Genomic DNA, 12465 nt, shown 5'->3' on the forward strand with positions numbered 1-12465 from the left:
ACCATTGGATGTACCAAAGCACTTAACAGCCAATTAAGTACTTTTTGAAGTGTTGTCACTGTTGTAATGTCGGAAACACGTCAGCCAATTTGCGCATAGCAAGCTCCCACAAACAGCAATATGATAATGACCAAATAATCTGCTTCTGTGATAAGTACATGAGGGAGAAAGAATTGGAAGGAATTGTTGATAGAGATGGAGGAGGTAAAGTGGGAGGAGGCTCACATGGAACATTATCACTGACGTAGACCTGTTGGGCCAAATGCCCTGTTTCAGTGCTGTAAAATTTGATGTAATGTTTGAACGTGCAGAAATAATTGAAAACACGAGCTGGATTCTTTTGTCTTGTCTGCCTCTGTTTTCACCACGGAGGGGCGGCAATGGCGAAGGTGAGCTCTTCTGGGCGGGCAGTCAGCTTCCAGCGGCCCCCCCGGGGTTTTGGGGGCCTGTCTCGGTGGGACGTGGAGCATTCCCGCCCAAAAGAGGCGATCCGGTGTGCAGCACCCCTGGTTGCAACACCGGCTCGATTTTTGAATCCCGCCGAACCCGTAGTGCCGTGTTGCGCGTCCAACTGGGACTGCCAGTGAAAACAGATGGTCCGAGCTGTAGCGGCTGCAGTGAGGTAAGTAATGTCCACATCAGATAAGCGTAATTATTTTTTCTTTTACTTTTTTTTGCGGTTTATGTCGTGGTGGTGTGGGCTATGTGTTGTGAATGTTTGTTTTTTTCCCAGGATTTTTTTTTCTCCCCAGGCCTCTCTTAGAGCGCTCCAAGGCCAGCTGTTTAGCTCAGGATTTCGGCATGCTCAGCCAGCCTAGTGCCCTAAGAGAGGTGTGCAACGCCTCCCTTACCGTTCCACCCCACACTCGGGGCCCAGCTGCCCAATTTTGCTGACTGAGACGCAAACTATCCCATGGCGTAAACTTTACAGCCCTGCTGTCGTTCGCGCCCCGAAATGAGCAAAGCCAAAAATCCAGCCCCACTTGAGATATTTAAACACATCCACCAAATGTAGCAGAGAAAAAAAAATGTCTGTAAATGAAAATATTTTCTGAAAGTAATGAAGCACGCTTTGTATACCTGTAAAATTTTTAATAACGGCATCCTGAAGTATTGGATGAAGAAAAATGCAGCCTTTTTGTTTGATTTCTTTCCTCCTTTCGATAAAACCGGAGCTGTTTTTATTGAGAGGTCAATCAAACTATGTCAGGAAACCTTGCTGCAAAGTCCCACACATCATTAGGTTGGCACCTAGAAAATAAGGTACAAACATATGGTGCAACAAGTCACAATAAATCAGACAGGACTCAGTTTGCTAGTAAAACATAAAAGCCAAAACACTAAGTGTATGTTACATTATATATGGCGCTCGTGGGCCTGGGATCATTTATCACAATGACCTCAGAGCCAAGAGAAATAAAAGTACTTCTCGTTTAAAGTAAAAATGCTGAGCGGCAACGTAGAACCCCAAATAGTTGAGATGCATGTGTCTTCTTAGATGAAGTATGCAGCGATTGTAGCTGCAGAGTGCACACGCGAGTGGTTTTCCACTTGTGAAGGGGGATTAAGTGTGCAAATTGATCCTGACATTCTGTCATCAGAAACCAGTGCTCAGCCTCCACAGGAGCTGCCACACACACAGGCCTCACTGGCGAATGCCACCCCTGACTAAAGATAGCAGAGGCCCGATCAAGAGGTCCAAGCTGTTGTTCCAAGCACCTCAGATGAGTGATGACAGGTTATACTAGGGGTCTCCCCTGCCCCCACCGTCCCCTGTGTGGCCTAGCAACAGGCTAAAGCCCTCCCTCCACCCACCCCCCACAACTGCTGCTGTCTACCACTACCACCGATGGCAGCTTGGTTCAGCTGATTTAACAGCCTGCATGTGGAATACAGACGACGTGTCATCTCCTGCTGCATTTGTATGTTCTTTACAGGCCAAAATGTTTCCTCTTTACAGCTCTTGGACATGGAAATTCGCACAGTAAATAAATGAGTTGCTTGCTATGCAGTGCCCCGTTTCAAGGAGTTAATTCATCAGGCAGTCTAATGCAGAGAAATGTTCTTTTGTATTCTGCATGCTTGCTTTTCCAACACAAACATTTTCAATTAGAATGCTATTTCTTGGACTTTGAGGATAGATAACCCAATCTGTGAAACCCCCCCCCCCCCCCCCCCCCCCCAAGAATAAGTATTTTTACTGCAGTGAATTAGCTGTGGCATGTCGCGGGTAAGAGTTGAGTTACAGCCTATGGGTTTGATTTACTGGAGAGCCGTCTTTGTATTGTCAGATATTTATAGTCAAAGTTACACTTCAGACACAGATGCATACTAAGGTATTTTACACATGAGGGCACAGAAACTGAATTGATATTTGTCCTGGTTTATTTTATTGTTCGAAATTGAAAATTAGTTCAATGTAAAGTGTGATAGCGGGAGGAAATGCAAATGAGAGCGTGATGGAATGCAGTGAACCGTCATTTTATTAACTGTGATAGATTAATTATTTTTAATTTGTGCCTGTTTAACTGGGTAGCCCCACTCCCACCCCTTCTGAATCTAAAAACCACTGCACACCCTTGGAAGCTGTCAGGCCAGATAAAGAAATTAAATTTAGAGAGGGGAAAAAAATGTATGACATCACCTCAGTGGTATTTTGTTTCTGAAAGTCTCTATGTAGCAAATTCTGATCTACATGGGGACTAAGTGGGGTGGGGGGGACTAGGGGAGGTTCCGAACCTTAAGATTAGAGCTAGGCCATTCAAAGGTGATGTCAGGAAGCACTTCTTTACGCAAAGTCTTAACATAAATCTGAAACTCTTTCCCCCCCTCCCCCCTCAAAAAAGCTGTTGAGGCTGGGGTTCAACTGAAAATGTCACGACTGAGATTGATAGATTTTTGTTGGGCAAGTGTAATAAGGGTTACAGAGACGGGTAGATTAAATTAGGCTGACACTCCAGTGCAGTGCTCAGGGAGTGCTGCACTGCTGGAGGTGCCGTCCTTCGGATGAGGTGTTGAACTGAGTCTGTTCTCTCAGGTGGATATAAAAGACTCCGTGGCACTATTTTGAAGAAAAGCATAAGAACATAAGAAATAGGAGCAGCAGTAGGCCATTTGGCCTTTCGAGCTTGCTCTGCCATTTAATAAGATCATGGCTGATCTGATCATGGACTCAGCTCCACTTCTCTTTCCCCCTCCCCATAACCCTTTATTCCTTTATCGCTCAAAAATCTGTCCATGTCCACCTTAAATATATTCAATGACCCAGCCTCCACAGCGCTCTGGGGCAGAGAATTCCATAGATTTACAACCCTCTGAGAGAAGAAATTCCTCATCTCAGCTTACAGTGGGCGGCCTTTTATTCTGAGACTATGTCCCCCAGTTTTAATTTCCCCTATGTGGAAATATCCTCTCTGCATCCACCTTGTCGAGCCCCCTCATTATCTTATATGTTTCGATAAGATCATCTCTCATTCTTCTGAACACCAATGTGTACAGGCCCAAACTACTCAACCTATTTTCATAAGTCAACACCCTCATTTCCGGAATCAACCTGGTGAATCTTCTCTGAACAGCCTTCAATGCAAGTATATCCTTCCTTAAATACAGAGACAAAAACTGTATGCAGTACTCCAGGTGTGGCCTCACCAACACCCTGTACAGGTTGGAGCAGGACTTCTCTGCTTTTATACTCTATCCCCCTTGCAATAAAGGCCAACATTCCATTTGCCTTCCTGATTACTTGCTGTACCTGCATACTAACTTTTTGTGTTTCATGCACAAGAACCCCCAGGTCCCTCTGTTATCCCCGGTGTCCTGTTCAATGTATATAAACATGTTCAATTTATATAACAAAAACAGATTATCTGGTCATTATCACATTGCTGTCTGTGGGAGCTTGCTTGTGCGTAAATTGGCTGCCTCATTTCCTACATTACAACAGTGATTACACCTCAAAATTACTTAATTGGTTGTAAAGCGATTTGAGATGTCCGGTGATCGTGAAAGACGCTGTATAAATCCAAGTCTTTCTTTCTTTTTACAGATCAGCCATGATCTAATTGAATGATGGAACAGGCTCAAGGGGCTGAATGGCCTCCTCCTGTTCCTATGCTCCTGATACAAGAACCAGAGACAACTGGAGGAAGAAACTTGGCCCTACGTGTCATCAACTTTGGTTTCCGACAACACCTAAATCGATGCTGGAAAATGTAGCTACGCTTGGCAAAATTTAGAGAAAATCTGATTTTTGGCTTTGAACCCAGTTCAATGCCATGTTGATCAGTGCACTGGATGAGGGCGGCCTATTCTATTCCCGAGTACACTTTCATCAAACTCAAACAGATGTGGCCGGGCTGTCAGTCTCCCACAAGTTTACAACCTTAACAACAAGAGCAACACCAGCTTTCTTTTATATAGCACCTTTAATGAAGCAAAACATCCCAAAGTGCTTCACAAGAGCGTTATCAACCAAAATTTGACACCAAGCCACATAAGGAGCTATCAGACCAGATAACCAAAAGCTTGGTCAAAGAGGTAGGTTTTAAGGAGTGCCTTAAAGGAGGAGAGGTAGAGGGGCAGAGAGGTTTAGGGAGGGAACTCCGGAGCTTAGGGCCCAGCAGCTAGAGGCATGGCCGCCAATGGTGGAATGATTAAAATCAGGGATGTGCAAGAGGCCAGAATTGGAGGAGCGCAGAGACCTGGGAAGTGTTGTGGGGCTGGAGGAGGTTACGGAGATAGGGTGGGGTGGGGCCATGGAGGGATTTGAAAACAAGGATGAGAATTTAAAAAATAAAAGCACCACAAGGGATCCTGGCACATAGCGAACTGAGACAATCCAAAAAGATTCCACACAGTGTACCAGTCACAAAGCTTCTTGCATTGCTTGCTTCTCCTGCATAGCACAGTTAAGTAAAGCTCTTTCCATTGTAGGTAGAAGGGCACATTTTACTGAGGGTTTTCTCCTGTCGCAAAGTCTCTTTCAACAAAAGCTTCACCTCAAAAAAAAATTACCCTTTAGAGTTAACCATTAATGACTGAAAAAGGCTTGCTGGATAAACTCCCAAGCCATTGACCACCATCACCTCGAAGGACAAGGGCAGCAGGCACATGAGAACAGCATCACCTCCAAGTTCTCCTCTAAGTCACACCCCATCCTGACTTGGACATACTTTGCCATTCCTTCACCATAGCTGGGTCACAATCCTGGAAATCCTTCCCTCACAGCACTCTGGGAGTACCTTCACCACATGGTCTGCAGCAGTTCAAGAAGGTGGCTCACCACTACCTTATCTGGGGCAATTAGGGATGGGCAGTAAATGTTGGCTTTGCTAGTGACGCCCATAGCCTAAGAATTTTTTTTTAAAAGGTGCTGAAAAATCCCAAGGGCTAGAAATTTGGTGCATTTGTGCCTCCTGTTAGCGGCCCCCCCCCCCCCCCCCCCACAGTCTTATTGTCTGGGCGCAACGCTGGTGATGACTACCACCATGTTGGGTGGGAGTTTAACGGCGGCACTATTGTGTTGCGCCTCAATCCCCTGCGCTCGGAGATTTTGACGTCATCGCTGCGTGCATCGCCCTGTTAGTGCCACCGTCCCCGAAATTCACTTCAGTCCCCTGCAGCAGCATCAGGCAGAAACACCGTTAGCTGCAGGAGATGCCGATCGGGCGGCCGGCCGCTACCGGGGTGACAATTAAAAGCAAGATGGCCGGGGAGGGGGGGGGGGAGGGGGGGTGGGAGGAGTAAAGAAACCTTACCTTGTGTTTCTCTGCTCGAGTGCTGGGCTGATCGCCCGGTACCCCCACTCCCTGGTGGTCCAGATAGATGCCTTTTCTCCTTGCAGATTCGGCAGCTTGGACCCTTCTCTTTAAGTGAGGGAGGGGCCCCTCGGTCGTGCTGCACTGCGTTGCTGAGCTGTCCCACCCCATTAGTGCCCTGGGAAGGAAGTGGAGTGCTTGATTTAGCGCTTCACTTCCTTCTGGGGGCGCTAACCTGAATTTCTCGAGAGGGGAGGGACTTCCATGCCTAGCGCTAAGTCTCATTCCTCCCGGATGTTACCACCCCCAAATGTGACAATAATGAATTTCACCCCCCATAACTTGCTTACTGGTATACAGGAACAATGAGGAAAACATTTCCCTGTTGTGCGGCTCCCGTTAGCGCCTGGAGGGATGTGGGGGATGTGGGGCGCGGGTGGTTGGTTCTACCGGCTCCCGTGAAATTGTGCGGAAGTCAGCGGAGGCGCTGATCCGGTAGCACACGCCCGCTAGTAGCGCCTTTGGCCGCCACATAACTGCCGATGACGTCCTCGGCGTGCATGGTGACGCCTTAGCGCCTCGCGCGACAACTTTCTGCCACCGGGTTGGACATTGTCCAGTGTCCCACCAGGCTGCCGCAAGTAGTGTCAGTGCCAGCCTTGTGCATTAGTGAACCGGGCCGACATCCACTCGTGGGGCGGAAGTGAAAGGGGAGGTGCACTGCGCTGCTACCGTCATTTTCTCTGCAGTTCGCCTGTCTTGCATCTCCATGGTGTGGTCCGGCCCGCCAAAATGCAGCCTGGAACTCCGTTTGGGTACCCGGGCTGCGGCTTCAGCACCATGCCGCTCTGGTGGCCCGGTGGAGGCCATCAGAATGCGCAGCAGCCCTCCCCTTTAACGGAAGGGGAGAGGCATTGAAACACGTCAGCGCTACGTGGAGAAGCCACATAGCACTGCCGTTCCTGCCCGAGTAGCCCCCCCGGATACCGCCCCAACAGGAAGTGGAGTGCACCCCAATTTCGCACAGGAATCCCTCCCCGACTGGGTTACCGCTATCAAACAGGGCACTGGGCAATTTTCTTCCCACGGATCTTTAAAGCAGGATTGTAAGTGGAAAAGCCATTAAAAAGGAAAATGGGAATTTGAGTTTTAAGTTGGGCCATTGAATACAAATGCACAGACCTGACGTTAAATTTGAACAAGACATCGGTCAGGTCATAGCTGAAGTACTTTATGCAATTTTGGAAATCCCGTTATAGAAAGAATGTTAGAGGCATGGAAAACATACCTTGTTGATTCACTAAGATGATACCAGGGATGCGAGGATATAGTTATGATCATAGAATCATTGAATAGTACAGCTTGGACCTCTCTGGTCCGGTATTCTCTGGTCCGGAAACATCCATGATTTGGCATCGGCATTGGTTTCCCGTGCTTTCTGGCTCTCATTGATCATTGCGCAATTGTCGTTTTGCATGTGTGGTGTCCTGGTTTCCCACGCTTCAGTGAGGTGGCCGGGCAAGGAAAGGGAAGGGCAGGCGGCTGACTGAAGCACCGAAGCTGGGCCTGAGGGAGAGGAAGGTTTATAAAAAAAAAAAAGAGCACCAAAATTAACAAATGTGGCTGGGAGATTTCTACACAGAGAGAGAGCGAGGCCCAAATTTTGCAGCCTGAACTGGAGCCAGAGCGTGCCGGAGGCATTCAGGAGCCCGGGCACTGTCTACAGGTACCGGTAAGCCTAGGCTAGGCATGATCTCATGTGGTTCAGAAAATTCTCTGTTCCGGCACTGGTCAGGTCCCAAGGGTGCCAGACCAGAGCGGTCCAACCTGTACAGCACAGAAGGAGACTATTCGGCCCATCGAGTCTGTACCAGCTCTTTCATAGATCAATCCATTTATCCCACTCCCTGGCCCCTTCCCCATGTCACTGCAAAATTTTCTTCTTCAAGTATTTATCCAATTTTCATTTGAAGGCTACTATTGAATCTGTTTCCTCCACCCGATCAGGTAACGCCTTCCAAACCCTAACTACTCGTTGTGTAAAAGAGTTTTAATGAGAGACTTGAAAAAAACTAGGGCTGTACATATTCAAGGAGGAAAGGAAAGAGGGCTCGAATGGAAACATTCAGAGTTCTGTAAGCAGTTGAGAAGGTGAAGAAAGAAAGATTATTTCTGCTGATCGGTGAATCAGTAACCATAAATTTAGGGTTTTGCATAAAGTGGAGTTAGCAGAATGTTTTTCACGAAATGAGTTGGAATGCATTACTTCAAGAGGCTATTGGAGTTCGTCACAGTTTTTAAGATGATTAAAGGAAAAATATTAAAGGGTACAGGAAAAATGAGATTAGAGTATCTAGCTCCAGTGTAGAACCAGCACGATGAGCCAAATGAGCACTATCCATGCTGAAATGAGCATGATTTCATGGTCGTCAGTTATCAAATACCACATGAACTGATAACAGATTATACTTGTGTATTGTGGTTGGTAAAAGTTTGGCTACATTTAGAGATTCCAAATATTGCCATTCTGCAGTGAGGAGTTTGCAAAATATTTGTGGGCAAACAGATTCCAGATGGCAACTATTGGTCTCATATGTGGTTATAACTTTGAAGCTCTTCAGAAAGTTCCAGCAAAAATTGCTTCATTTTAAGCCAGGTGCATGGGTTGATAGCGACATTTGGGTGATCGAATGGTGGAACGAGCCGGCCGGTCACCCGTAACCACGGCGATGAGACGGATGCCATTTGGAGTCACCGGCCTCGTTAACATCGGCCGGCGAGCCAAGGAGGCATCCCGTGCAGCCCGTCCGATTGAGGCTTCCCAATCTTGGGGCGCCCCAGCAAGGTAAGTGATGGGGGGAGGGTGGGGTGGGTGGCAGGGGGCATTGCGGAGGGTGGGAGACTTGGGGCGGCAGCTTCCTAGATTGTTTTGTGGGACACAGACGATCCAGAACCCAAGCATAATTTGACTGGGCCTCCTCGGCTCAATCGCACGGTCACGCAGTTGGATCTGACCACTTCCGACCTAAAGTGGCCTAATTCGGGGCCCTAGGTCTCCAATTTGCAAGTTAAAGGCGGCCTACCGCCTGCGACAGGCAGGTGCTTCGGGCACCCAGTGCCGGGCACCTTTCAAAATGTTGGCGCCCTCGCCTGTGGTAACGGGGCGGGAAAGGAACCAAACCTATTTTGAGGCCGTTACTGCACCAGGCGATAGAAGTCATAACTGAGTCAGTGGAAACTTCTGAGGACTTTGATAGATTTGCATTCCTGTACATTATTGATAGATTTTTGTTAGGCAAGGGTATTAAGGCATATGGAACAAAGGCGGGTAAGCGGATTCAAGGTACAGATCAGTCATGATCTAATTGATTGGCAAAACAGTCTGGAGGTGCCAAATGGCCTATCACGCATTCCCTCATTAAAAAAAAATCCAACATCACCTTTTACAATGGAGGGAAATCATTAGATAGAGAACAATTAACAAATGATCACGAGGTAGTAAACTCGTAGGTTTAGCACAGTATATTGAAATATCAGCAAATGAACCAAGCAGTGCCTGCGAATGATTATATTCAGCGTCCATTGCTAATATTGTGGTACATTCTTGGACAGTGCTATGCAGCAATTCTGTGTAAATAATCTCTCTGGTATCAATGTCAGTCTTGCTGTATATCGCTTGGCTAGCTCCTTCCATTGACATTTACTTTATTATTAGATTTATCAGCAACCTTAGCTTCAGCCTGCATGATCACAAATCCAATCAGAACTGAACAAGCCGATGTTTTGTGTTAGTACAGCGAGCAGAACTGAACAAGTGCGGTTTCTCAGAACTACAGGAGCAAATGAGAAATGACTTAGCTGTCGCCCTACATTTTTGGGAGTTGATGTCTCTGGAGTTCCACACTGTGTTATGACATCAACCAGAAGTGATTAATGGAGAACTCCGCTGCTACGTGGCAACAGCCAGAGATTGTGGGTGAGTGTCCCTGCTGAATCTGTGCGTATTCACAGAATCATAGAATCATAGAAATTTACAGCAAGGAAGGAGACTATTTCGGCCCATCGTGTCCATGCCGGCCAACCAAGAGCTATTCAGCTTAATCCCGCTTTCCAGCTCTTGGTCCGTAGCTCTGTAGGTTACGGCACTTCAAGTGCACATCCAAGTATTTTTTAAATGTGGTGAGGGTTTCTGCCTCTACCACCCTTTCAGGCAGTGAGTTCCAGACCCCCACCACCCTCTGGGTGAAGACATTTCCCCTCATATCTCCTCTAAACCTCCCCCCAATTACTTTAAATCTATGCCCCCTGGTTGTTGGCCCCTCGGAAAGGGATTCAGGTCCTTTCTATCCACTCAATCCAGACCGCTCATAATTTTATACACCACAATCAGGTCTCCCCTTCAGACTGAGTAAATCAGCTTGAAATATTTGAGAAGTTCTTCCATTTTATCTAGCTGGTATTTTAATGAAGGAATCGCAGATGCTGGCATTATACTAACACTCCAAATGAACCTACTTCTATTTGCATCTTATCAGCATCAAAAACAACTTGTATCTATATACTGCCTTTATGGTAGTAAAGGCGCTTCACAGGAGCGATTATCCAACAAAATTTGACATCGAGTCACATAAGGAGCTATTAGGATAGGTGCCGAAAAGCTTGGTCAAAGAGGCAAGTGTTAGGGAGCGTTTTAAAGGAGGAAAGGGAGGTGGAGAGGTTTAGGGAGGGAATTCCAGAGAGTAGAGCCCAGCACGGCTGAAAGCACGGCCGCCAATGGTGAAGTGATGAAAATCGGGGAATCACAAGAGGCCAGAATTGGAGCAGTGCAGAAATCCTGGTGGTTTCTAGGGCTGAAGGAGGTAGGAATAGGGAGGCGTGAGACCATGGAAGGATTTGAGAACAACGAAGTGGGCTTTGAAATCAAAATGTTGCTGGACTGGGAGCCAATCATAGATATAACGCAGGATATTGCCAGTGATAGATATTCTTCATAAAGCAAGGTCGCCTACTTGAATCCTGTCAAATATTACAGTGAAGAAAACTGCTGAAAACTGTTCCCATTAATAACTTCTGAACATAATCATCATTCCATTTGGATCTCAGTTCTATATTTAGCCAGGATTATTTCAGAAGGGGATGATCCTGCCTAAAAGATCTTCTTGACTTCAATGCTGCAGGTAAAATAAATAGTGAAGTTCCCTGGACTTTCAGAAAGCTTTTGAGGAAGTTCCCCATGAAAGACTTCTCATTGGCTCCCGGTCCGGCAATACATCGATTTTAAAATTCACCACCTTGTTTTTCGGCTCACCACCATCTTCTTAGCACAACAAGAGAAGGGCAATAAATGCTGGCCTTGCCAGCGACGCTCACATCCCAAGAATGAATGAAAACTAAAGTCACAGGAGATCCTTACATTGTTCAGACAATAATGTTTGGGCATCTCTGTACTAAGGGGTTGAGTTTCACTGTAACAAGTGGGCTTTTCTTATCGCAGACTTGTCTTTTATTGTCTAATGACTCAATAGTTTTTTGAATTCTCATGACTATAAATTCTGATACTGAGTTGTGTTAAATATTACGTTATACACCATTGATGATGCCTTTTTTCCTTAAGTCTATTTTATATTTTCTCCAATTTCCTCTTCTGGATTTACCTTTGTCACTCACTATCCCCAAATATTTTTATTAGGTTGCCTGTGTTGTTTATGAAGTACGGAATGCTGCACACCCTTGTAATAAAAGTGCTATCACACCGATTACGGTACAGGATCCTTTATTTGTTCATGGCTGTTAAAATAGTTTCCGTTTTGCTGCATGGTTGCATTACATTTACAGCTTGATGTTTGATTAAGGTCAGTTATTTGCGTAAACATACTTGGTGCATCATAGAGATTAGAGGAAAAAGCAATGATGATTTAGATCAACCACCTTGGCCGAGAAATTTGATTGCGTAGCGCCCATTGTTTGGGTCCTCCGGGTGCCGTTTTGAGTTGAAAATGGTGTCTTAGCAGCGCACGCACAATTTTGGTGTGGGCTCCTCCGAACGCCATCTTGGTAAGGGCATTAGCATCGGCGCTGGGAGGTGACATCAATCAGCGTGCAGCGCTAATTTGACATCAGTGCTGCCATTTTCGTCCTCCGCTGGAAGTAATGCCCTGTGTTAACCCTGGATACCTGAACATGCACTCAGCAGCTGCAAGGGCCCCCTCTGTGACAATACCTTTATTACACAGACTGCAGCGGTTCAAGAAGGCAGTCCACCATAATCTTCTCGAAGGCAATTAGGGATGGGCAATGAATGCTGGCCATGTCAGCGATGCTGAGTGAATTTTTTTAAAGTTTGCAGCTTTCTAAAGTTGTTTAAAGTTGGTGAGGTGGCAGGTTGTGGTGCTGTGTAGAGAATGCCTTGCTTCTGACTTCAGCGGTTCTGTTGAGATCGCTTGCTCCCTGTCAAGGACTGTGCTGTAAGTGGCTGTGAAGGTGGCCGTTGCCCTTAATTTCTTCATGTCAGGATCCTTCCAGGCTGGAGCAGGCAACACCTTTAACAGCCCTGAAATTCCGGTCAGAGACTTCTTTCGGACGAACACCACCGACCGGAGAATATTTACGAATTTAACTGGTGGTCCCGGAGGAGCATGGGATTCCGGTGGGGAGACCTTCTCTTCCCATGCAGCGAAGCGCGCTCCCGTCCTCCAGGTTCCCCTGCAGA

General features: G+C 46.6%; 1 long non-coding RNA gene across 2 annotated transcripts; it reads left to right on the forward strand.

Moving 5' to 3' along the window:
- The first annotated feature begins 384 nt into the window (after positions 1 to 384).
- LOC139279482 (uncharacterized) lies at positions 385 to 11446 on the forward strand. 2 transcript variants are annotated; one of them, XR_011596486.1, is made up of 3 exons: positions 385 to 622; positions 4046 to 4536; positions 9549 to 11446. It is a non-coding gene; the product is annotated as an uncharacterized lncRNA (long non-coding RNA). The 2 variants fall into 2 exon arrangements; XR_011596485.1 differs by having other exon boundaries at positions 9554 to 11446.
- The last annotated feature ends 1019 nt before the right edge of the window (positions 11447 to 12465 follow it).

This window comes from Pristiophorus japonicus, chromosome 14, assembly GCF_044704955.1.
Source record: "Pristiophorus japonicus isolate sPriJap1 chromosome 14, sPriJap1.hap1, whole genome shotgun sequence".
NCBI lineage: Eukaryota > Metazoa > Chordata > Chondrichthyes > Pristiophoridae > Pristiophorus > Pristiophorus japonicus.